The following is a 23,912-nucleotide window of genomic DNA, read 5'->3' on the forward strand; positions in this document are numbered from 1 at the left end:
TTAGATTAAAATCAATTCTTAGATGAGCGGTTCCAAACAAGGTGAAAGTGGAACCCGGGTCGTCATCGATTGCGGCGGGAGGAAAAACATTTCCAGTGAGAGGGTAATTTCCGGTCTCTGTTTCTCCTTCTCTATCAACTTGAATAAGCCCGGTTCGCTTTTGCTTATCAGCCATGGTACAGTGTTTTTCTTTCGTAACAAATCAGCGAACAATACTTTTCAGCTTGGCTTTTCAGCGAAACGAACAGGGCTTAGTGTTAAATTCCCACGCGGCATTGCCGCGGTACCTGACAAGCTCGAGTTCACAATTCAAATTTTACCCAAGGAAATTTAGATCGAGTAAATTACTGACAAAGCCAATTACAAATAGTTAAAAATAAAAGCACCGTTTTTTAGGTACAAGGGGATATGACGAGAGAACACGGTTACACTAAGCGACAAAAGGAATATCTTAAGACCACAAAATTCATTTGAATGTCAAAACTATGTAAAGGCAGCTGCATATAGGAGTGATTCTTTTTCTTTTTTTTGGGCACCTTAAAAAAGATTTATTTCGTTTTGCAGGATTTGGATTTGTCTTAATTTAGATTTAGCCTGTAGTTCATGCGCATGTTAACGAGATGCATGTTAATGAGATTTTACTGAGAATTCAATCCTATTTTGGTGGTTGTCTACCATGGCCATTGCATGCGGTTGGTACACAGTTCTTTTCCATGAACACCGTCGTACCATCGGCCGAACAAACCAATCATCGTCATCCGTTTTTTTTTAGTCGACTCCGGATTAGTAATAAGTCATGTCTGCCGAAGATAACGACCTCAAAAGAGAACTTAAAATATAAAGTTGTAGATCTCAATAAAGCTATAACTTTTATGTAAAAAGTACCAGACAAAAAGATATGATTTTTCTAGGCGATAAGAGCTTGTACGCGATTAATACGATGCTGAAACTTTATATTATTTTTTTGAGCATCTTAATGATCTTAAATGCAAAAACTCAAAACTATAAATTTGTAGATCCCATGGAGAGCTATAACTTTTGTATAGAAAGTATCCCCATTTGACACCATATAAGAAAGATACGATTTTTCTAACGTGACAAGCGCTTGTACGCGATTAATACAATGATGAAACTTTATATTATTTGTTTGAGCATCTTAACGACCTCAAATGAAAAAACTTAAAACTAGAAAGTTATAGTTCTCATCAAAATCTACAATTTTCATATAAAGACCACCTTCATCTGATATTGTATGAAAAAAATACGATTTTTCTAAGGTGCGCCACGTCATCGAGTCAGCGCTTGGCTGACTACCTTGCCGCGCCACCATGACAGTATGGTTTCGCCGCACCAGCACAGTAGGCGCGGCTAAAAAAGGTTAGTTTTAAAAAAAGTTAAGCCGTGTTAGATTTAAAAGTTGTGTTAAAAATAAAAAAATTCGCAGCAGTAGACTGCACGGTGACAGTAGAAAGCGCTGCAGACTTCATGGCCGGCGGCATCGACCGTTCCACAGAGGAATGTAATTTTCGTTTTTCGATAAGTCAAATAGTTTAAACTTTATCTAAATTTATATATAAAATAGTAACATTCATGATATAAAATAAGTATAATTAAATTCGTTATAGGATATATTTTCATAATAAATTATTTGAAGATATAAACATTAATACTATTTACTATAAACTTGTTCAAATTTAAACTAATTTGATCGACACGAATCCCATAGCTGCATTTTTTTCTGGACGGAGTGAGTACCTACCAGCAGCTTTGGCCTTTGAGGGCCTGTTTGGATGAGTTTCATATTCTTAAAAAACTAGCTTTTGTCCCTAGTTTCTAAAATGTGGATTCTGAGGAAAAATTGGTGGGAGTGTTTAGATCCCCTAGTTTTTAATAATCTGGCTTTATTTACTGCTCACAGGGTCACAAGAAACTAGCAAAAACTGAGTATCAACAGCTTCTTGGTTTTTAAGAATATGGTAAAAACTGACATAAAAAACCAGGCAAAAACTATTATTTGGATCCCACCAAGTTTTCAAAAACCAGATTCTTAAAACAGGAGGTATCCAAACAGCGCCTGAATCACCATGGCCAGCAGTCACCGCACGGAGATTTTGGTGGTCTGCACGTGACCAGGATGAAAACGGACGGAAACACTTAGAAAAACTCTTCTTCTTCTGTTTTCGTTTCTATATTTTTAATTGGGAATAGGATCAGGTTTAGAAAAAAAAACAAAATTGAACATGGATGGATATACGAAAATATGGAAACAGACAAATACGGATGGAGAGCGAGAAATTAAGTTAGAATAACATGATCAAATATTCCCGAATATACATGAACAAAGTCACAAAATAATATACACGTACGAAGTTATCAGTGCAATATTCACTAGCATGCCATGTGTTAACATGTTAACATGCATCATTAGTGATTAGTATGTTTATGAACATATCAATTTTTAGATATATCTCACATAGATTAAAAACATGATGAAAAACAGAATAAAAACGAGATCACGTGGAAACAGGAAAAAAAAACCCCTCTCCCGTTTTCGTAGAAACGGGATCCTATGGAAACGGGCAGACAAAAAGTAGAAAATGGGACGGGTCCAAACGGGATTTTTTGTATCATATTTCAACCTAACACGTTGGAAGTTGGAAGTTGCAATCCGAACCCTCAAAAGCCCCTTCTATTTGAGAGAGAGAGGGGTAAGCAATATTAAACTGTTTATATAGACACAAATCTTGGATGTATTATGGTGTCGATCACAATGGCTTTAGCTTACGGCACGTCTAGCGTCCGGACGTATGTGTACGCTGATGCTCTGCCCCTTTGCGCGCGCCTGTCTGTAACCCCTCTGTTCCTACACATGCACATGGACCCAACTTCCATAGCTTATGTCCAGATGCATGTGGCAGGCTCTACTGTGTTCGCCTGGTATAGCAAATGTCAGCGCTTATAATATTGTTTGGGTTCTGACACGCTTGAAAGGTTGCATAGTGCCTATCTGGCATGGCCTGGTGGCACCGTCCTGTAGGTGCGCAGGGTATGGTCCTCGGTATTGCGGTTTGACTTGAGCGCCTTACCTTATCTTCTCCGCCTGATCCACAGGCCCTCATCGAGCGGGCGTCCCCGGTCGATCGTTCCCAGTCGCCCCCGACCGTGTCGGTCGGAGAAGAGCTGCGAGCAAAGGTCCGGCGTATCCCCGGTCGAAAAAGGAGGTCAAAGTCAGACTATGTCCCCACCTTGGCCAAGCCTTTCGGTCGGGGACCGGATCATTCTCCCGGCCTGTCATTAGGTATCTGGGCCAGCCTAGGAGGCGTGCGTTGTTGCTACGCCGTCCGCTGGGCCAAGTTTTTGCAGAGAAGCGGGCCCATTGGGGACCCTGGGTTTATGAACCCGACAATATGTGTAGAACATATGCAACGTCTAGATCAAACGCATGCAACAATACATCTGGGAACAGATGAAACATTTCAAACAAAATGCTTGCAATATGCCTCTAAAACACTTGCAACATATGCAAACATGTGCAACATCCCTCCGATCTACTTTTGCAAAATGTCTGAAATAATTGAAACATACATTTGCAACATAGGGGGGGGGGGGAGAGAGAGAGCTTGGCGCGGGGAGCGCCATGGCCGCTGGATCTGCGGGCATTGGGGGCTCCCGGTGGGGGAGGACGCCGGTGTGGGGGGGAGGGCACCACCGAGGTGGGGAAAGGAGCTGCCGGGGTGGTGGGAGGAGGACGCCGGGGTGGGTGAAGGAGCCGCCAGGGTTGGGGATGAGGACGCCGGGGTGGGTGAGGCGCCGCCGCTGGTAGGGAGGGAGCTGGCGGCACACGCGACGGGAGGGGCGAGAGGCACGCGAGCCATGGGGCGCGAGTGAGCGGATGGGGAGCAACGTCATGGGATGGGGTGCACGGCGCGACGGAGCCTTGCATCGTGAGTAGGCGCACATCGCGGGAGGGAGCGAGGCGGCATGGGAATAAGGAGACGGTGCGATGAGAGGATAAGGCCGTGGAGAGATGAGTTGAGGAGGACGCGCGGGCGCCGTAGCTAATCATTATCTGCCGTGTCCGGGAAACGCCGGACGTTCGAGTTAGAGCATTATCATTTAGCTTATCGACCTCCACCGAATCGTGCTCATGAAAATCGGATGCAGAAGTTACATTATTCCACGTATACCCAAGAGTTGCTTCAACACGTTTGAACTTTACTCCTTAGACCCTAAAAGAAAAAAAACTGAATTCTTTTTCTACCCATTAGAGTACTGATTTACTTTAAGCATGTTAGAAAAGAAAAGCTACATGGAGATGTAGTAGGTTTGTGCCACGTTGTAGGCACTTTGTCTCAAAATATATCAACTTCTGGAGTTGTTCTAAATCTTTAAGCTTGATCAATTTTATATGGAGAAAAAATATCAACGTCCGTGACACCAAAGAACTACACTACAAAAATATAGTTCACATAGTGTATGTTTGTATTGATACTAATTTATTGTCATTACCCATAAATATTGGTTCACTTTTCTATAAGTTTATAGTTAAAACTGAGATAGTTTGATTTAGTTTAAACATAGAAAGTTAATTTATTTTGGAGCAAAGTACGTGCAAAAGAATTTAATGAGAGTGATTGCCAAGCAATGCGCCATGCCCATGCTCCAACAACCGAATCTTTGCTCTAGGCCAAGCCTTGTTCACTTTGCAAATTTTTTTAACTCGATGAATAGTACCACTTTCGTCTTATTTGGCAAATATTGTCCAATCGTGGACCAACTAGGCTCAAAAGATTCATCTCGTGATTTCCAACTAAACTGTGTAATTAGTTATTTTTTTACCTACATTTAATACTCCATGCAAGCGGCTAAAAATTGATGTGATGGAGAGAGAGTAAAAAAACTTGGAATTTGGATGGCATCTAAACAAGGCCCTAGTCGAAACTTGGAGGCTGCGTGGACTCCTGGATGGCGTGGACTCCACGCTTCCAGTAGGTAGGTCTCTTGGCGGCCAAGATTTTCCCAGTTGGCGTCAACACTGAACAAGGTGAAAGATTAGCAATGTATGACAGTATGACACTACTGCACATGAATGAAACAAAGTAAAAACACAACAAACGATAGCACTTGACCATGCATGAACTGTGGGCATGCATCAAGCCAGCTAATCATACACCATGATGGTTAATTATTTGCATGTGCGGTACTTGGTTTGCCAGAAATCGCAGTGAAGGGTCAACACAGACACAAGCATGACTGCAGCCTTGGAGGGGCACTGGACCACCGGAGGCTTACCGGCATCGGCTTTTCGACCAGAAAGTACCAAAATCCAGTAGGTTTCGAACGGTCATGGTCGAAACCCGGATTTCTAAGGAGATATTGGAGGTCTGAACGAGTAACAGGGATAAGGCAGCCACTACCGCCTTGCCTGCACGTGAGGGAGTGGGGATCCGGAGTTCTGAACCCCCAAAGCAATGCTGATTCTATTTCTAGCCAAACTAGCCAAAACTTTTTTTTAGCCAAACTAGCTAAAACTTAACTAAATTTAAAGGAAAAGTATAAATATTTATGACACCAAACAGATAAACTATGTAAATATATTCCATGATGAATCTATTAACACTTATTTGGTATCATAAATATTTATTTATTTTTATATAAACTTAGTCAAAGTTAAAATGCTTTGACTAGATACTACTCTAGAATGGCATTTTTCTCAGAGGTAGGGAGTACTAGTATAAAGGTATCACTAACCAGAGAGTGTGTTCTTTTAGAGAGTGCTTCCTTACCATGACAAGCATGCATCTCCCTTAATGAAATAAATAAATCTCCAAACAAAAAGGACAAGAAGCATTATCATTTAAGGATATAAACGGATCGGATAGGGATGGATATATAAGAATACAAGTATCAAATGTCAGATATATAAATCTTCATACTATAAGAGTATAAGATATCCAATTTTGAGTATTCTGCTTGTATGGCACATGTATTGAATATTTGGATTCATATATGGATTATCCATTTAATATTAGAATCCTTTTGGTCCGAATTATATGTACCATTTGCACCCTACTTTTGTTCCAAATTTAAGCAAACTAGCAAAGTGACATTTGGGCGAAGGACCTTATTTCATCTCCTCCCTCTTTAACCTTGTGTTTGGTTACGTAAGAGCATCTCCAAGAGTGCTCCATATCCCTTCCCCATCTATGTTTTTTAGAAAAAAAGAGAGAAAAGCTCATCGCTAAGAGTACCCCATATCCCTTTCTTATCTTTTGGCACTTGGCAAACTCGCCGCCTCCGCGCGTAAAAATACGCGCATCCTAGTCGCACACATCTCCTCCTTTCCCATGCCGTCTCCTTCTCGTGACGTCAATTTGCCGGTCGGAGGCAGCCCGTGGTGCCTGCGTGGTGTCCGTGGCCGGCTGCTGCTGCTGCTCGGAAGCATCCCGTGGCCCCTGCGTGGAGGCCGTGGCCAGCTGCTGCCGCTCGTTTTCGTTTGGAGAAGTGCCAGTGGCCTGCTACTGTTTCCTGGCGTGCTACTGCTTTCTGTCCGGCTGCTGCTATTTGTCTGGTCGGCTGCTGCTTTCTGGCCGGCTCCTGCTACGACGAAGGAAGGAGGTGGCGGCGGCGGCGTAGGCTTGCGTGATCACGAAGGATTTCACGTGGAAAAAAGTGCCGCAAAAAAAAAAAAAAAAACCAACTGGGACCAAATTTTGATTTTTTGGAAGTGAAATATTATGTACTGTTGGAGATATCCTTCTTTTTTTTCCCCAATACCTTTTTAGGAGTTGAAAAACATGATGTTTTAGGGAATAAAATTTAAGGTATTTTTGGAGATGCTCTAAGATGGATAGTCCCATCCCTACTTTAAGGATGGACGCCTCCACCTCACTTAAAGACATTAGGCCTACGATTATCACATACGAAGTCGAGTGACTGCTTTTGGATTTATTTTTGGGATGGCCTTGTTCAACGTCTGAGAGAATATTCCTGTATGAGAGCCATCCCATTTTCTCCTTTCTTTTAACCAAACACTAGAAAAACTAGACGAAATTAAATCATCTCATCATAGACCATCCCTATCACACCAAACACCCTAAGAAGATTATATATGTTCAAAAAGAACCCATAGTAAGCCCACCTTCCTCCAAACATATCATCCCATAGTAGGCCAAAAAAAACTTAGTATATATATATTAGTTTCCTAATACTCATTAATTTAAAACTTTTTTATTTAAGCAGCGTATATTGTATTCTCATGTACTACTCCATATATGTTCTTTTATCGAAAAGGGGGACATATGGATTTATCTTTAAGTCAAGTTCCTTTTTTAAAAAAAACTTTGACCGAGCTTATAAAAATACATAAATATCTACTATACCGAATTAGTTCCATTAATTTCTCCATGAAATATATTTTGATGGCACATTTATTTGGATTTGTATGTGCTAATATTATTTTCTATATAAACCTTTAGAATGAAAACAGAAGTGCACTATAATAATAGAGTAGAGATAGCACTAGCTAGCTATCGTTAAGTTAGGTGACGAATGTTCGAAGGAATGATGCCATGTTTCAACTACGCGTTGTTAGTAGAACGTGGACGCCGCGTATTGCTCGCGTCGTTACCGTGTGCTGTTCCACTTGGTTGCCCAGGCGACCAAAGATTTCTCCGGTTAATGTCAAAATGTCAACACTCGACAGAGCGAGAAGACTGGACGACTAATGTTACTTTCCTCGGCTACCAGCTTCGACAATGCTCTACTTTTTTTCTTCTAATAAATTTATAGCTAGAAATCTCTTTAATATATTTCTTCTAGAAATGCTCGGTCCAAACTTAGCAATGCAATAAGAGGATGATATATGCTACTTATTAGGAGTAATTAGGTAGATAAGAACAAGTGATCCGAGTGTACTTTAACTGATTGGGTTATTTGTGATGAAACCTGTCCATGTACTCGAATTCGAGCCCTCGAACTCGATTGTGTTCACATTTTTCTAGAATTTGACAAATGTGCTCTTATTTTTAGGACTTAATCTATTGGACAAAGACCACTGGGAAAACGATAGGAGATTACACGCTTGTTCTAAATTACACGCTTAATCAATTTTTAGGACTTAATCAATTTTTAAAAACGATAGGAGATGCTCTTAAATAACCAAAAGTTATGTTGCTCCTAAATTACACGCTTGTTCTACCATTGTAAATCAAGAGTAAGCATAAATGCTTTATGCTATCATGTATATTTATTTTAATACGTTGTCCATCATGAAAAGCATCCTATATACCAATACACTGACAATTAATTCACTTTAAAGTATATGTAATAAATTTTGCAAGTTGCTAGTATAAATAAGTTTGTGTACTATGACTAAATAATTTAATTTCAAGCTATGTCTTTATAATACAATACTACTATGCCTTAAGTAATATAGTGTTTGGTTTTCTCATGTTTGGCTTAGGAGGTTAGGTTGAACCTAGTTCTGTGTTTGGTTGTAAAGATTTTGTATGAGTAGGATGAGTCACTGACTGGTGGGGCCCATGTGGCAGCCTCTGAACATCTTCTGCCTCTTCTACCTCGTGCACGTCCAGGCGCTCGCTCGCCGAGGCCGCGCGCCGGCCACCGCCGCCGCCGCTCCTCGGCCACGCGCGCCGCCCTCGCTGCTACTTGCCGGCCGCGAGCGCCACTGCTCGGGCTGGTCACGCGTGCTCCCGCAGCGGCTCCTTGGCCGTGGGCGCCGCCTCTGCCATAGCTCCATGGCCGCACGCGCCGTTGCTCGGCCCAGCCACGGGCGCCCCCTTGCCACTGCTCCCCGGCTTGTTCCGGCCGCCGCTACTCTGGCACGGACAGACGCGAGACGCGCCGAGTGGGTCGACCTCGTCTACTCGTTTCGGTGGAATCGGATGAACTCAGATCTGAGCAGAATATTCCCACTATGGGATGAACCCATCCCCCACCTCCCCAAACCAAACACTCTCAAAAATGGGTCCAACCCAACCCAAACCTAGTTGGACCCTTCAACCAAACACATGCTAAAGTAGTGTAAGAACCGAATTACCTCAAGACACTACTGAAAATCGGAATTTTCTTGATGGCGATGAATTTTTTAATTTGATAGTGATGTCTAGACCTGTTAGAGTTTGATTTTTTCCTGTCGGTCGTGTACCATCAAAGAAATTGTTTCTAACCGTTGGCCATTAAATATTTAAATTTTCACTGACACTCTATCCCTATTAGTTATTTCGGTGCACCATCAGAGAAATTAACTTTTAAATTTTCTGTTGGCAATTGCACAGTCAAGGATATTCCCATTTCTAGTAGTGAGAGGGGAGATATTTGAATTGACTCTAAAAAGTTAAAGTAACAAACATTGACCTACATAAAACAACTTCACTACCTAGCAAGAACTAGCTCTAAGACTAAGCAAAAGACAAACTAGGATGAGTCATTGGGGCCATCACACTGAGCCATGTCCTAGAGAAAGCACACTAACAATAGATCCTTTAGATTTGCAAGAATGAAACCTAGCTAGTACATCTCACTAAGACGAAACCAAGACTAAGAATCGCTGCACATTTCAAGCACACAAGACAATGGAACGTAAATGCAAAAAACGACCGCGGTATCAAGTAGTTGCCATGTACTACCCCCTAATCCACATTGAAGCACCCACTAAGGTTTAAGCTTGATTGAGTCACCAACCTTCAATATCCAATAGGAGTACCCATTCTCCACTCCGAATAGGGGGGCTCAAACCAAGTACAAAGCTAGGTGCCTCCCAACAAAATCTTCACCAAGAAGCACACAAAGAGCCTGGTACATGGTCAGGATGCACCATCGCACTTCGTCCTTAGTAAGGCCATACTATGTCATTGCGCCTCTCTATCGCCTAGGCCATGCCATGCTGAAATGTCCTTGTTTGGTTTTGGTAATTGAGTGACAACCTAGGTGGACTAATATGGGTTTGAGTGAGATACACATGTGATTAGTCTACAAGTACATGTGTGAGCAACATATGCCATGACGGTGAAGATGGCTCGAAGATGTTGCAAAGCTCACACATGTGATGATGAAGGAGCTCATTACACATGAGACATGACAATGTGTCATGTGATCAAGGTGAAGAAGATCAAGACATGACTTGGCTTGACGGACCATGTGGCAGAACTGCCTAATCTAATGCCTCCTAGGAGTACTTGTATTCCATTAAACACTAAGTACTCAAGAGAGGATACTAAATTACGTAGTTCCGTCGAGCACACCCCATGGGAGAACCCAAAAATCCATATTTTTTCTATCAGGATCACAAATGAGAGAATAAAGCTTACAACATTTAGCCATTTCTTACATCACTTTTTATGCAACCTCAGAGTATAATATTTATTGTTTATAACAGCGGAATATAATCATGTTATCAGAGTTCTAGCAAAAATAAAATCATTTAATGACAAGTTAAACATTAACATGATGATCCGTTATATACATCATAACATGTTATAAGTTTTTCCATTATAAAACATTTTGGGTGGAAGTTTCAAATAACCCTATGTCCGCATCGTTAAGGAAATCCTCGCTGAGCCCACCAGGAGGTTTCCACACACAAGTGTCAGCTTCTCATGTTTCTGTCACCTGCAACAGGGTAGAACAAACCCTGAGTACTCAATTGTACTCCGCAAGACTTACCCGTCAGGAGGAAAGAAAAGACTCCAAGAGTATGCAAGGCTATCTAGCTTGTGGGTTTATTGCATCTACGGAAGCATTACTAATCGTAAGTCCTTATATTCAAGTTCATTAGCAGTCATCATTAGTTCATTAACTAACCATTCTATGTAAGCACCTGTGCTACTTTCAAGTAGGTGGTAAGTAATTAGACCATTTTATCATCTTTTATATTCTAGTTCTTACTACGGTGCTAGACTGTAGACAAGTTGTAGCGGATTACCCAGCGATTCGCGAATCAATGTGCCTAGCTGGGTACCTTGAAACACACGCCCTGCTTGTACCCCAGGCACAAGCAGGACCAACCCATTACTCTCCTGTCAAGGGGTCCAGGTCCCCGTCCAAACTTGAACTCCAAGCCCCCATACCTAAGTCCCGGACTTAGTGTGGTGCTTAGACCTCCACCATCCCCGCCTCTAATCAGTCGGTCCGGAAAGAGCCGGAACTCACGACAAGAGAGCAATGAGACTTCCCTGCTCCCATAAACAAGTATGTGCTCAGGATAATAAATCTGTGACCTGACTAGAATCTAATGCAACGGACAGTTCTTAATCGACACAGGCGGAACAAGCGCAATCCGAGCCTCACTCGAATGCCAAACCAAGTCCAGATCCAAAGTACCATTCCGCTCGATCTCTAATTATCATTCATATATATTTTCCAGGTGATAATAATATAATAGCAATAATAATATCTTTCCTATCTCTCGCGAGTGACGAGCAATCACTCGACTTCTACCGGAGTCCTATAGCATAGCAATCTACACGATCCTGTCATACCAGTAAGACTCATAGGATAAATATATATATATATATATATATATATATATATATATATATATATAGGGAGAGGCTATTCAATAGCCGGCTATAAAATAAGTTATTCTGTAGCCACCTCCATTTACTATAATTTTATATACTAATTTACCATAATATCAATACATATTTACGATAGTTGGGTTACTATAACACATGGGGATATTTACCATAACATTATATTAAACAACTTAGTAAGGAGTTACTATAATCTCATAAATTAACATAGTAATTATCATAACTCAAAGTGGCTACAGAATAAGTTATTCTGTAGCCAGCTACAGGATAGTAGTTCTATATATATATATATATATATATATATATATATATGCAAGTGGGTTTCATTCAACTCCTTGAAACTTAATGCACAAACATAATATAAAGTGTAGAAAAGTAGGGATTATGCACCGGGGCTTGCCTAGGTAAGATATAACCAAAAGTTAGCATTCCATCGTGCGCGACACGATCACCAAGGCACCATCTTTTCTGCTACTCCGATCATCTCCACGATCCATCGTTGTTCCTATTATGATATACGTGGATGCAACACATAGATGTAAATAATCAACAACAATCGAAACTCTTAGAAATTCGATTACGCCTCGCAAGCTAATGAGATAGCTCTAACGTGCTAGGCTACGTATCTAGGTTGTCGAACTAGGTGCTAATTTCCCATAATGTTTTATTTATACAAACCCAAGTTGTTTCTCTATTAATTAAATACTTATATATTTGAAATAGGGCTCATTTAATTACCTTAACAACTAATTCTTGTGGAGCTACAAAAAATACAGTGAGCACCTAATATTGCTAGGAATCTACTGTAAAAATTTTAGAGCCAACACTATCACCAATTTATCAAAACAATTCCTACAAGTTTATATTTTGACAATATTAAGCATCTCAATTTAATTATATAACTTCTAAGAATATTATAAAACTATGTGAACAAAATATACTAGCAGAAAGATCATGATTTTAGGAGTCCAACAAAATTAGTTTCACTATTTTTGGACATCTACACAAATTTATCTTGAATTTACAAATTTACCTTAGAAACTAATTTGGAAAATGCTTTTGAAAAAGAAAAGGCCGGTGGCCAACTATTCGGCCTAGCAACCTAAATGGCCCACGACGGGGAGCCCGCGCGTGTAGCAAGCCGACCCAATAGGCCCGCAGCGCGAGCGCTCCTACGCAATTTGTGAAAGAGCCCCTGACCTAGCGAGTTATTAGGCGGAGCACTTGTGCACTATTCTACAAGAGACGCGCTTTGCAGCTAAGCCCCCTAACTATCTCGTCCTCACCATGGGATGGTCCCCGGCAGCCTGCGCATGATGGCACGACTCTGGCCGTCACTACACACCTACGCCGGTTAGCAGAGCGAGGCACCGGCTAACCAAGCAAGCCGACGAGCATTGTGGGGCCAAGCCAGACTCCTGGACGGCGGTTGGGAGATAGACAATGACCCTAGCGCTCTATCCATGCTGCCAGACCACCCACCATGGTGGTGCGAGCATTCTAGCGACCTAGGATACTAACGGAGAGGTAGAGACAGAGGGGAAGCAGCAGTGGCTCACCGCGGACCATGCTGTGGTGGTGGTGGAGGCAGAGGAGGGCCGAGGTGGCCTAGCCACATGCGCGAGAGCATGATGGCGGTGCTCCGAGGCAGACACAGTGAGTCACCACGCCATTGACGAGCACCCTAGCCAAAAGAAGACGAGCACCAGCCCTATGGGGTCAAGACAAGCTCCAAAATGTTGTCAATTGATCATTTACCGTTGGGTTTGGGGCTTACCCCCAAATCGTGCTCTATTCGGGGCGAGATGACCGACGGCTTGAAAATTCACGAACCCGGCCAACCAGAGAGGATTGAGGGGCTTGAGCGGGTCAACTAGCTAGCCTACCTCCAATCCTTGCTACTGGAACACTGAATCAAAGTGGGATATCATGAACTGCGTGCGCAGGCTTGCGCCATGGCGCACTTCGTTGGCGGCAAGGCGGATGATGCAGCAGCTCATGGCTCAGACAACCTCAACCAAGGTTGCGTTAAATGAGCAGAAACACCCACACGGTGAGGCTCCGAGAGAGCGTGTCATGAGGTGCCGAGGTGGGACTGCTTGGCCTTGGCCAAAAGCGGGCGACGGTAGCGGAACAGCGAGCGCGCGTGAAGAGCATTGACACCACGACAAAGGCAGTAACTCGACGAGACAGCGGAGGGTGGCACCTACCTCAGGGTAGTGGCTCATACGGTGAGAAAAATGCCACGTCACCTAGACGGCGGCTGCCATGGCGTTGGCTCGGCCTGGCGTGCGGCCAACCGCAACGGGGTCGGCCAACGGCAGTGACCAAGGCTAGGGAAGCCAAACGGGAATAGTGCACCCATGTGGCAACTGCAGGGCAACGGGAAAGGCGGGCACAGCACACGCGTGCAGCGTGCTCGAACACGATGGCGTAACATCGTGGACGTGATGACCGCGACCACAGGGCTGAACGGCCGAAACCAGTGTCGTGCATGCTTTTTGAAGCTAAACAAAAACAGTAATCGTCTCGTCTAAGGTTCAACCACTTATGCTAGTTCAAAGCCAACACTACCCGGTCCCTAACAAGACAACTGTTATGCTCAAAGAGCAGCTAGAGAAAAAGATAAATGAGTGCCAAGTTAAGCTCATCACTGAAATGTCGGTTCACGAACAGAGAGTCAAAAACATGCTTCCAACGCGTTCCAGCTAAGTTTGGCCAATTTTTGAGTGAGCATCGTAACCCTTAACGCAACTACGCCCTGCTCCATGCTCAAGCACTCGCCCTGATGCAACCCACTATGTAAAACATTAGGTTAGTGTTTAAATATTTTAATTATAATCTAAACGTCAAAATGATGATGTCTACTACCTTTCCAAACTTAGAAAGGCTAAGGGTTTCAATTTGGACTTAACAGCCATTAACACTTTTGTCATAATTTTTAAATGGTCTAAACCCTTTTAACTTTACCCAACAAGTATATCACGTAGAAGTCCATACTTCATACTAACCCATATGAACAAAATATTTAAGCACTTTTTAGGTATTTTCCACAATATAATTCGCCAAAGATAGCATTTTAAACATAAGCTTATTGATTTGCCGACTTAATGAAAAGAGCTTATCTCAACATCAAGTTAGATTTTAGAACTCCCAAAACACTAGTTAACAACATCTATTTCCCAAAAGTTAATGTTGCATTTCCATCTACTAAACTTGTACTTCAATTTTTATTTAAGTACTAAATACAAGTTACGTTTTATTCTTCTTTATAGAAATTGCTTTGCGTGCCAAACAATAAAAACTACTTTTCCTATTTTCATTAGAATTTTCATTATCGCATTTAAGTAAACTAACTCACTATATTTATAGATCTATATCTTAGGCCATAATCTTAGTGCTAGCGAGCTCGTAACACCAGAGGTGTTATAGGGCCGAATTCCGGTTGGGCCGAGGCACTGTAACTGCGCGCGCGGGCTGTGGCCCGAGGCTGTAGCATGGGGGCACTGTAGCGACGAGGTGGGCCGGTCCAAAATTGGGGTTACTGTAATGACGCAGCACTGTTGCTCAGTCACTGCTCACATGAGTACTATAGCATCATGAAACATTGTGCAGCTAGACTTTAGTCCCAAACTATGAATCCTAGGACGGCCAGACTGACTTAAATAGCTAGGCCAAGGACGCGTAGTAACATTCGGTTAATCGTTTTGCGTGAAGCAAGGACAAAAGCGCAAGCGGGTTGCTACGTAGGTGGGGCCCACCCCTCGGTAGAGTGGGCCTGTGCCATGTGCCAAGCCTTGGGTGTTACAGATCGATTGCAAGTGTGAAGGACAAGTTGAGTGATGACTTGGCACCGATAGACCGAAGCAACGGTGAAGAGCAAGTGAAGTTAAGATCGATGAACCAATATGGTCACGTGATGATATGAAGTGGATCATATCATTGTTGATCGTGTTGGTGCATGTATTGCATCAGCATTAGAGGAGATGGAATGGAATGCGCAAGGCAAAGGTATAACCTAGGGCATTTCATTTCATCGGTCATAGGTGTGTAGAGAAATTTATGACCAGGTTTAGGATAGATGGTCGTACTATTAAGAGGAGCAAACTTGTTTGCATATCGGTCATCTAGTGCCACTTGAGTGATCTAACTTTACATCGTTGCTAGGATCGAGTGGTGTGGCAAGTTGAGTGACTAATCCTTTGGAAAACAATTATGAAAATGCTAACACACATGCACATGGTGGTGTACACTTGGTGGTGTTGGCACATTTGTAAAGGAGAAGAAGTTGGTGAAGAAAATGAGTTGAAAGCGTTGGTCACGTGGTGACCGAACGTGTCTGACATGTGGACCGGACGCGTCAAGTATCTAACCCAGGCTCGGGCAAGTGCTGCAGACGAGACCGAACACGTCCAGTATTGGGACCAGACGCGTCTGGTGTTCGGACTTAGGCTTGGCTGTGTTTGCTATGTTGACCGGACTCTATCATTGAAAGTGACCGGACTCTGCTGGTTCACTATTCATTGTCCGGTCAAAGGATGTGAAGCATGTGGTTGTGTGGACCTGACGCAGGGGCACATCCGGTCGGTGATACCGGATGCGTCCGGTCGTGGTTCAGAGGATCTGGGAGCTCTCTGGACTCGACCTGACGCTGCTTCGCCTGCGTTCGTTCATTTTCTAGCGTCGCGTACGATCATGTCTGTCAGAGTGCGTTGAGAGATCCATTGGGTACCAACGGCTATTTGATTTGAAAGGGAGATGTGGCAAGCAGATTGTGACCGGACGCGTCTGGTCGTCCGGTGTGCACGCGCAGCGTGTCCGGTCGATGCGCAGAAAAGTGTAACGGCTCTATTTTGCCTTTGGGCTATAAATAGAGGGGGTGTCTCGGCCATGGCTAAGGTTGAGCACCTAGGGGGACTTTGTGCCCATGCTTGAGAGTGCTTAGAAGCCCTCCAACTCACTTGTGCTTGCTAGATCGTGAATCAAGAGCTAGTGAGTGATTCTAGTGCGATTGCATCGTGAGGTTGCATCGAGTGGCACTAGATGACCAAGTTGCAAGCCGGTGGTGCTTGTTACTCTTGGAGGTTGCCACCTCCTAGACGGCTTGGTGGCTTCTGACTCTATTGAAGCACACAAGAAGATTGTGCTGTGCTCCAAAGAAGGATTTGTGAGGGGGATTGTGCTCACCCCACGGGGATCACAAAGAGCAACTCTAGTAGCAGCATGTCATTGAGCTACCCTCACTTTTGGGGTAGGTTCTTGCAGTGCCCGACGTGCGGGCTTGGCGGGTGATGCCAATTAGCCGTCGAACCACCAAGTGAGCGGTCGAGACAATGGGGACTAGCGTATTGGCAAGCACGTGAACCTCAGGATAAAATCATCGTGTCATCCTTGTCTTCTCATTGGTTTGCATCCCCTTTACACAAGCTTGCAATTACTTTCATATACATTGTGCTTGTGTAGTTGCTCTTGTAATTAGCTAGCTTGTGTAGCTTGCTAGTTACCTTCTTGCTTGTGTAGCATAGAAGTAGCTCCCTTGCGTGACTAATTTGGTTTTAGTAAACTTGTTAGTCACATTGCTTAGTTTGTGTAGCTAAGTAATTTGCACTCTCTAATTTGGCATTGGTTGCCTTGTTATTGAGCATTGCTAGTGAGCTTAGGAGCTTTGTGCTTTCGCTTACTAGATTGTGCAGGAGCTCACTCGGTTGTTCAAAGTACTAGTGCATAAGTTTGGGTGACCTTGCTCTAGAGTTGTTTAGGTGAGCTCTAGCTAGCCTGGCACCTTAGTTGCTCAATTAGGATCTTTGTAAGGTGCTTGTGAACTTAGATAGTGGGGTATATTCTTGGCTAGACCGATAGTTTTAATTCCGCATTTGTTTCGGTTAGCCGACGCGTTTAATTTTTAGAAAGGACTATTCACCCCCTCTAGTCCGCCATCTCGACCCTACACATGCGCTTGGCGATGCGACAACGTGGATCATCCACCTCAGCACAAGCTCTTATCAGGATACGGGCCACCGTGCGCCATGCGTGGCCTCGTTAGGGCTACAACCACCATCACGTGCGCCCTTGGCCAGATCCTAACTAAGAGAGGGAGGGATGATGAGGGAGAGGGTGTGGGTTGAGTGGGCAGGGAGTCAGGGAGAAAAAGGGAAGGGTAGGGTTTCCTCGATTATAATATAGTACGAGGTTTTTAGTAGATCGGATGGTTATTAACAGGATGGGACGAGTCTCTTAAGAGGGGTGGATGCACAATAGGTGCACAGGGGTACATTTGTGCAAAAATACTAAGTACACATCCACCCTTTAATCCATCGTATATGTATAATACATTGTTAGGTAGCATAGCTACACAAGGTTATGACAATCTAAGAATCTTAGTGAACTCTCTATCTAACTTGTTGAGACAAACAATCACCATCACTTTAAACTCGTTTATTTGTTGCTGAAATTAGTTTTGATCTATGGCTACTGTGAGAATACTTTTCACTTTTTCAGCAATAAATCATGTGAACACCAAGCTCCGAAACAAGATGGGTGATCAATACTTTAGTGATTGTTTGATCACATTTATTAAGCTCGTGAGTTTTTCCGATGTGTCAGCCACAAAGATATCATTAAACGCTTCCAAGAATGGAGGAACTACTTGTGAAGATTTAGTTTATAATCCCTTCATTCCAAATTAAAAGTCATTTTGGATTTTTCTAGATACATAACAAAAACTGTGTACATAGAAAAACTAAAACGACTTATAATTTTGAATGGATGGAGTATTATGATAATTTATAAGATTTAGTTGCAAACTTATAATGTGAACATTCAACTTGTTCCATTTATATATATTGTGATAACTATTTTATCATCATTTAATGACCAAGTTATATCATTTAAATATCAATGATGGTCTGTACACCATGACTGAAGTTCTAGATCCACCGTTGCTTAATAAGACTGGCCACAACGTATGAATATGTTGATGCTGAAAGGAGAGAGAGAGAGAGAGAGTCTTCAAGCATCGAGTACATCACCTTTGTACCGAGCGATGCTGACTTCGAGGCATCGAGGCAAGAAGATGACTCGATGCTAGCTAAATAAAAAATGATTTCTCAGCCGGTTGACGGATAGTTAACCAAGTGCAAGAAACATTGATGGTTCTCTGAGTGGAGGACCTAAGATTTTAGCACAGGTATGCCGCACAAAAAAAATCTTATGTAATTCAGTAAAACCATTTTCAATTCGGTAAAACCGCATGCATTATTAACATGACAAGTCTTAAATTCAAAGAATAAACTAGAAACTACGACAAAATTACAATATAAAAAGTTCAAATGAAATACAAATAATTTAAATATAGCCATAAGAAGGACTTATAATACTACTTGTCGTACTTATTTATCTGCGCTTTCCGAATGCCATCGGTAAAAGCAATATCAATCGCAGTTTATAAAATAACTCATATGATATGTTATCTTCTAATACTAATGTTAGGCGAACTGCAAACCAATCTCTAATAAATGATCTGGCTAATCTCCATGATACAAAACTAATGTTGGAGTGCCAACTTATTTGTAAAGGGGACATGAGTACATGACATTATACGGTTTTCATTCCATTTCATGGCGTATCTCACAAGACACGACAAAATGGGATGAAAAAATTGCAAAATAAATGATGAAATATATTATTTATATAATCTCAAGTGGATAAAAATTTGAAAAAAATAAAAACAAAGACTCATCTAAGGTCTCATGAGACACACCAAGAGGGGATAAAAAGATAAAAAAAAGTAAAGGGTGAAGTATAACGTTTAAAGTTACATTTAAATGGAACAGAGAAAATAAAAATTTTAAATAGCATTGTATAATATAATATCACTTTTATTTGCCATTACATTTCAGGACGTGTCTCACAGGTGCACAACAACGTGTGATAGAAAAACTAGAAAATAAATAGAGACAAAATATATCATAGATATAGTGATTAATATCGAGAGACGATAAAAGATCAGAAATTAAAAACTACTTGTAACTAAGATTTCACGGGACACAAAATAGGCAAACTAAAGAAAGAAACATATATATTATCTATATAGGTATTTTTTAAAGGGGATATATAAAAATAGAAAATCAAAACAAAAAATGCTGCTCCGGAGGATTGAACTAGCGTCCTTGTGGATGATAGGCAACAGACTTACCACTGGCTAAGAAGGAATACAATTAATTTTATTTGCAAATTTCGGTATCAAAAGGAGTATAATCCAGTGTTAAGTACAAGGCTAGCCCCACAGGGTATGCTATGGCCCACCTGGCATACCCCGCAGGTCCGCACGCCCAGACAGGTTTGGCCCCACATGCTCATGCACCTTGATGTCGTCTCGATGCTGAACATTGTGTGGTACTGGTAGGAAGAGCTTCGAGCATCGGTGTTGATGGCATGCGCTTTTTTTTTTTTTTTGCATCGAGTACACTGTGAGTAGTCTAAGACGTCAGCTTCTCAAGATAATAGCCTTATTTTCAGAGGGAGATGATATTGTCATTTGGTACCTCCGTAAATAAGCTATTCGTCTATGAAAATCATTATGTATCTATAGAGATAGCTTCACTTTTTGACGGACTCTGAAAATCAAAGGAACTATCTCCTAAAATTGTTTTGTAGTTCTGATCTGTTCAGTCACAAGCACCGTACCAGACAACGGAACTGTCGACCAAAGCACGTTTCTTTCTTGCCACAATTCATTCATATACGTGAGACTTCTATCACGAAAAATTCCGCTCCAATCATGTACTCCCTTCATTCAAAGTATAAATCATTTTAACTTTCTTAGAGAGTCAAAACATCTCAAATTTGACTAAGTTTATATAATAAAATAATAATATTTATAATACCAAATAAATATCATTAGATTTTTTATTAATTATATTTTCATAGTATACCTATTCAATGTCATAAATCTTTATAATTCCCTTTATAATTTTGATAAAAAACTTGAGATGCTTTGAGTTAGAATGAGTTCCGAACCTTCGATAGCTTAACGCGCTCCTCCATCTTTTTTAAATGAAACTGATGTGTGAGCTCAAAGTCTTCAGTCTCGTCAAGCAGAACAAGCAACGTAATTATCCACACGCGTTGTGCCAGCAATTCTAGTCCAAGTTAGACAATCTGTTGAAATTTGTGGTCCGCTAGCTAGAGTGCTACTCCCTCATTCTATAAAAGAATACAATTATAATATCCGTGCCGGTTATTTAAGCTCAAGTTTAACCAAATTTATAGTAAACAATATTAATATTTTTATATATCTAAATAAATTTATTATGAGAATATATTCTATAACTAATCTAATGGCACTTATTTTGTATAAAAAACGTTTGTACTTTTTATATAAATTCAGTTAAAATTCATACTATTTGACTTCTCAAAATCTGAGAATTATATTCTTTTGTGTACAGAGTTAGCAGTAGTTTAGCCTCACCAACCGATAAAAAAAAGGACATTCTATTATATATCACGTGTTGACCTAATATAACGAAGAAATAATGCTATATATGCAGAGGTCAGGTGCGAAGCTAGCGTTGAATTGACCGTGATGCAAGCTACAAGGATATGTTTTTTTTTTGGAACTGCTACAAGGATATGGTTAGGCAGTGGATTTTTTTCTCACCCTGGTGCATTGGCAAATGTGATTTTAGTTGAACCCATAGAGATCTACTTCCTCGGTCACAAATATAAGTCCATGCATATTGGTTCTAAGTGAAAATTTTTATTATACCAACGTTTATAAAAAGTTTTACTTGAATGAAAAAGAGATATATATTATGAAACTATTTTATGTGTTGTCAATGCACATACAGTTGTAGATGGTAAACATCAAGGTTAATAAAAGATTTGACTTAGAATAAATTTAAATGAACTAATGTCGACGATCTGAAGAATTAGTATATAAGCATAGCACCAAGACAAACACAAGGTGTTTTCCTTACCGTACGTGGTTGCACCTATATGGCCAAATAAAAGATACCACATCCATCCTGAAATATAAGGGATCTAAGTTTGAGTGAAGTGAAATAGTCACCTTAAATTTGATCGAGTTTATATAAAAAAGTATTGACATACCACATCAAAGAGATAAATCATGAAAATGTATTTTATAATGTGTCTCGTGATGCTCGTTTATTGGTATCATAAATATTATTGTTCTTTTATACAAGTTTAATCAAACTTAGAATAGTTTGACTTAGTACAATGAAAATCCATTATATCTCATTATGAAAGCAATACTAATGCTATGAAGAGGTTGGCATATTAGGAACAAAAAATAAGCTCTAAAGTGGCACGCATATTCAAAATCGAAATTGATGAGTTTTACTATCACTACTAGAATAGTGGAGTTCTCCTAGTGTTTTAAATAGTAATAAGAATACTCCCACCAGTCCTAGCATATGGAAATCCTCACTGGGAGGTATTTAGTAAGGAAAAACTTATACACATGCTGAATGCTAAACACCAGGAGAACCCCACCTCACTAGTAGGAGCTGCAGTTTTTGGTTGTGTATGTTCATTATGGATATCCTAAAATGGGGGGCTTAAAGTTTACACACTGATTATATATATCAATTATCACACGTTCAGAAACCGATTTTGGGATACCGTGCTTTTTGCTTTACTTGATGAACTTTTCTACGTTGATCCTTTCTTTCTCAACTAATGTCGCCGCTCTGAGCATCATCTACTTTTGATTGTTAGATAGTGCATCATCATCTATGATCCATTGATTTTTGGCGGCTCATTATTAAAGAGTTAATGCAACCGATGGATCCACTTTGGAATGGAGATACAAAAGATGGTTTGCGTTTGGTTCAGAAACAAGAAGGAATGTGATCACTACCGGATTCAACTTCTTTGGCCGATATACACTCGGCAAAGCCTTTGCCGGCAAAGGGCGCTCGGTAAACAGTTTTTCGGCAAAGACCTCTTTGCCGAGTGCACTTTATCGGACACTCGGCAAAGCCTTTGCCGAGTGCTAATCTGACACTCGGCAAAGAAAAGTCGCCGTGACGGCGAGCGTCACCGTGACGGCGGCTTTGCCGAGTGTCAAGGTCAAGCACTCGGCAAAGGTCGACGCTTTGCCGAGCGCCGTTGACTCAGACACTCGGCAAAGGTGGCCACTATGCCGAGTGCCACCGGCAAGACACTCAGCAAACAGGCGACCTTTTTCGAGTGCCAGTTGTTTGCCGAGTGCTTTCTCTCTCGCACTCGGTAAATAGCCTCTTTGCCGAGCGCCCGATAAAAAGCACTCGGCAAAGTCTGTGACACTCGACAAAGAAGCCGTCTCCGGTAGTGGATGGGCCCGTTCTAGTTTTCTAGAATAGGGTGAACACATGTCTCTATTTGGTTGAGGGATAAGGATGCCCCTGATTTATGTTTGGTAGAGGGTTGAGAAGGGATTGCATGGATGGCAATTTTTGGTGTGATTACTTACCATTAAGTAGGCCCTACCTGGCAATCTCCTTCCTTTCGTCCGACCTGATATTCTTCCTTTTCGCCAGGCCTCTACCCATTCAATGGGCTTGACCGTGCCACCCAGGCCGGCCCCTGCCCATCCACGGCGCCTTTCTGATGTGGGCTTGCCTGTGTCGCTCGCCCGGATGTGCCACCCACCCAGCAACATGCGCCACCACCCATCCTGGCCCTGGCCCATCCATGACGTGCCCAAATGGTGGGTTCTAAATTATTCCAAACTGCTATATCTGGACCGCTATGATATATAGTGGTAAGGGCTGCTATATCAATTGGGGCCACTACTAATGTTATTTAGTAGTACCCTGCCAATAAGAAAAAAGTATTTTTGTTCTCTATCATCTTCTGCCTCCATGTCCAACTGTCCATGCACTGTTTCTACGAGTCGGTTTAATGGCACATTTGATGCCATGACTGGCAAAGCTAGTTTTTGGCGCTCTGGCTCCGGACATCAAAACAGCTTCAGCTCCGTGCACGGGAGGGCCAAAGCGCTCCCTCCATGCGACATCGTCTAGTGCAGTTCCGCCCGCTCCGTTATAGGAGGCGCCCACATATTTGATGCGGGAGGTGCACCAAATAAGTTATTTGATGGGCTTGACCGCGCCACACAGGACGACCCCTGCCCATCTACGGTGCGTGACCGATGTGGGGCTTGCCCGCGCTGCTCACTCGGATGCACCACCCACCCAACAACATGCACCACCCAGCCTGGCCCTCGCCCATCCATGACGCACCCAATGGTGGGCGCTAAATTATTCCAAACTGCTATCTAGACCGTTACCATATAGTGGTAAGGGCTGCTATAGCAATTGCGGCCACTACTGATGCTATCTAGTACTACCA

Source organism: Miscanthus floridulus, chromosome 10 (assembly GCF_019320115.1).
Source record: "Miscanthus floridulus cultivar M001 chromosome 10, ASM1932011v1, whole genome shotgun sequence".
Classification (NCBI taxonomy): Eukaryota; Viridiplantae; Streptophyta; class Magnoliopsida; order Poales; family Poaceae; genus Miscanthus; species Miscanthus floridulus.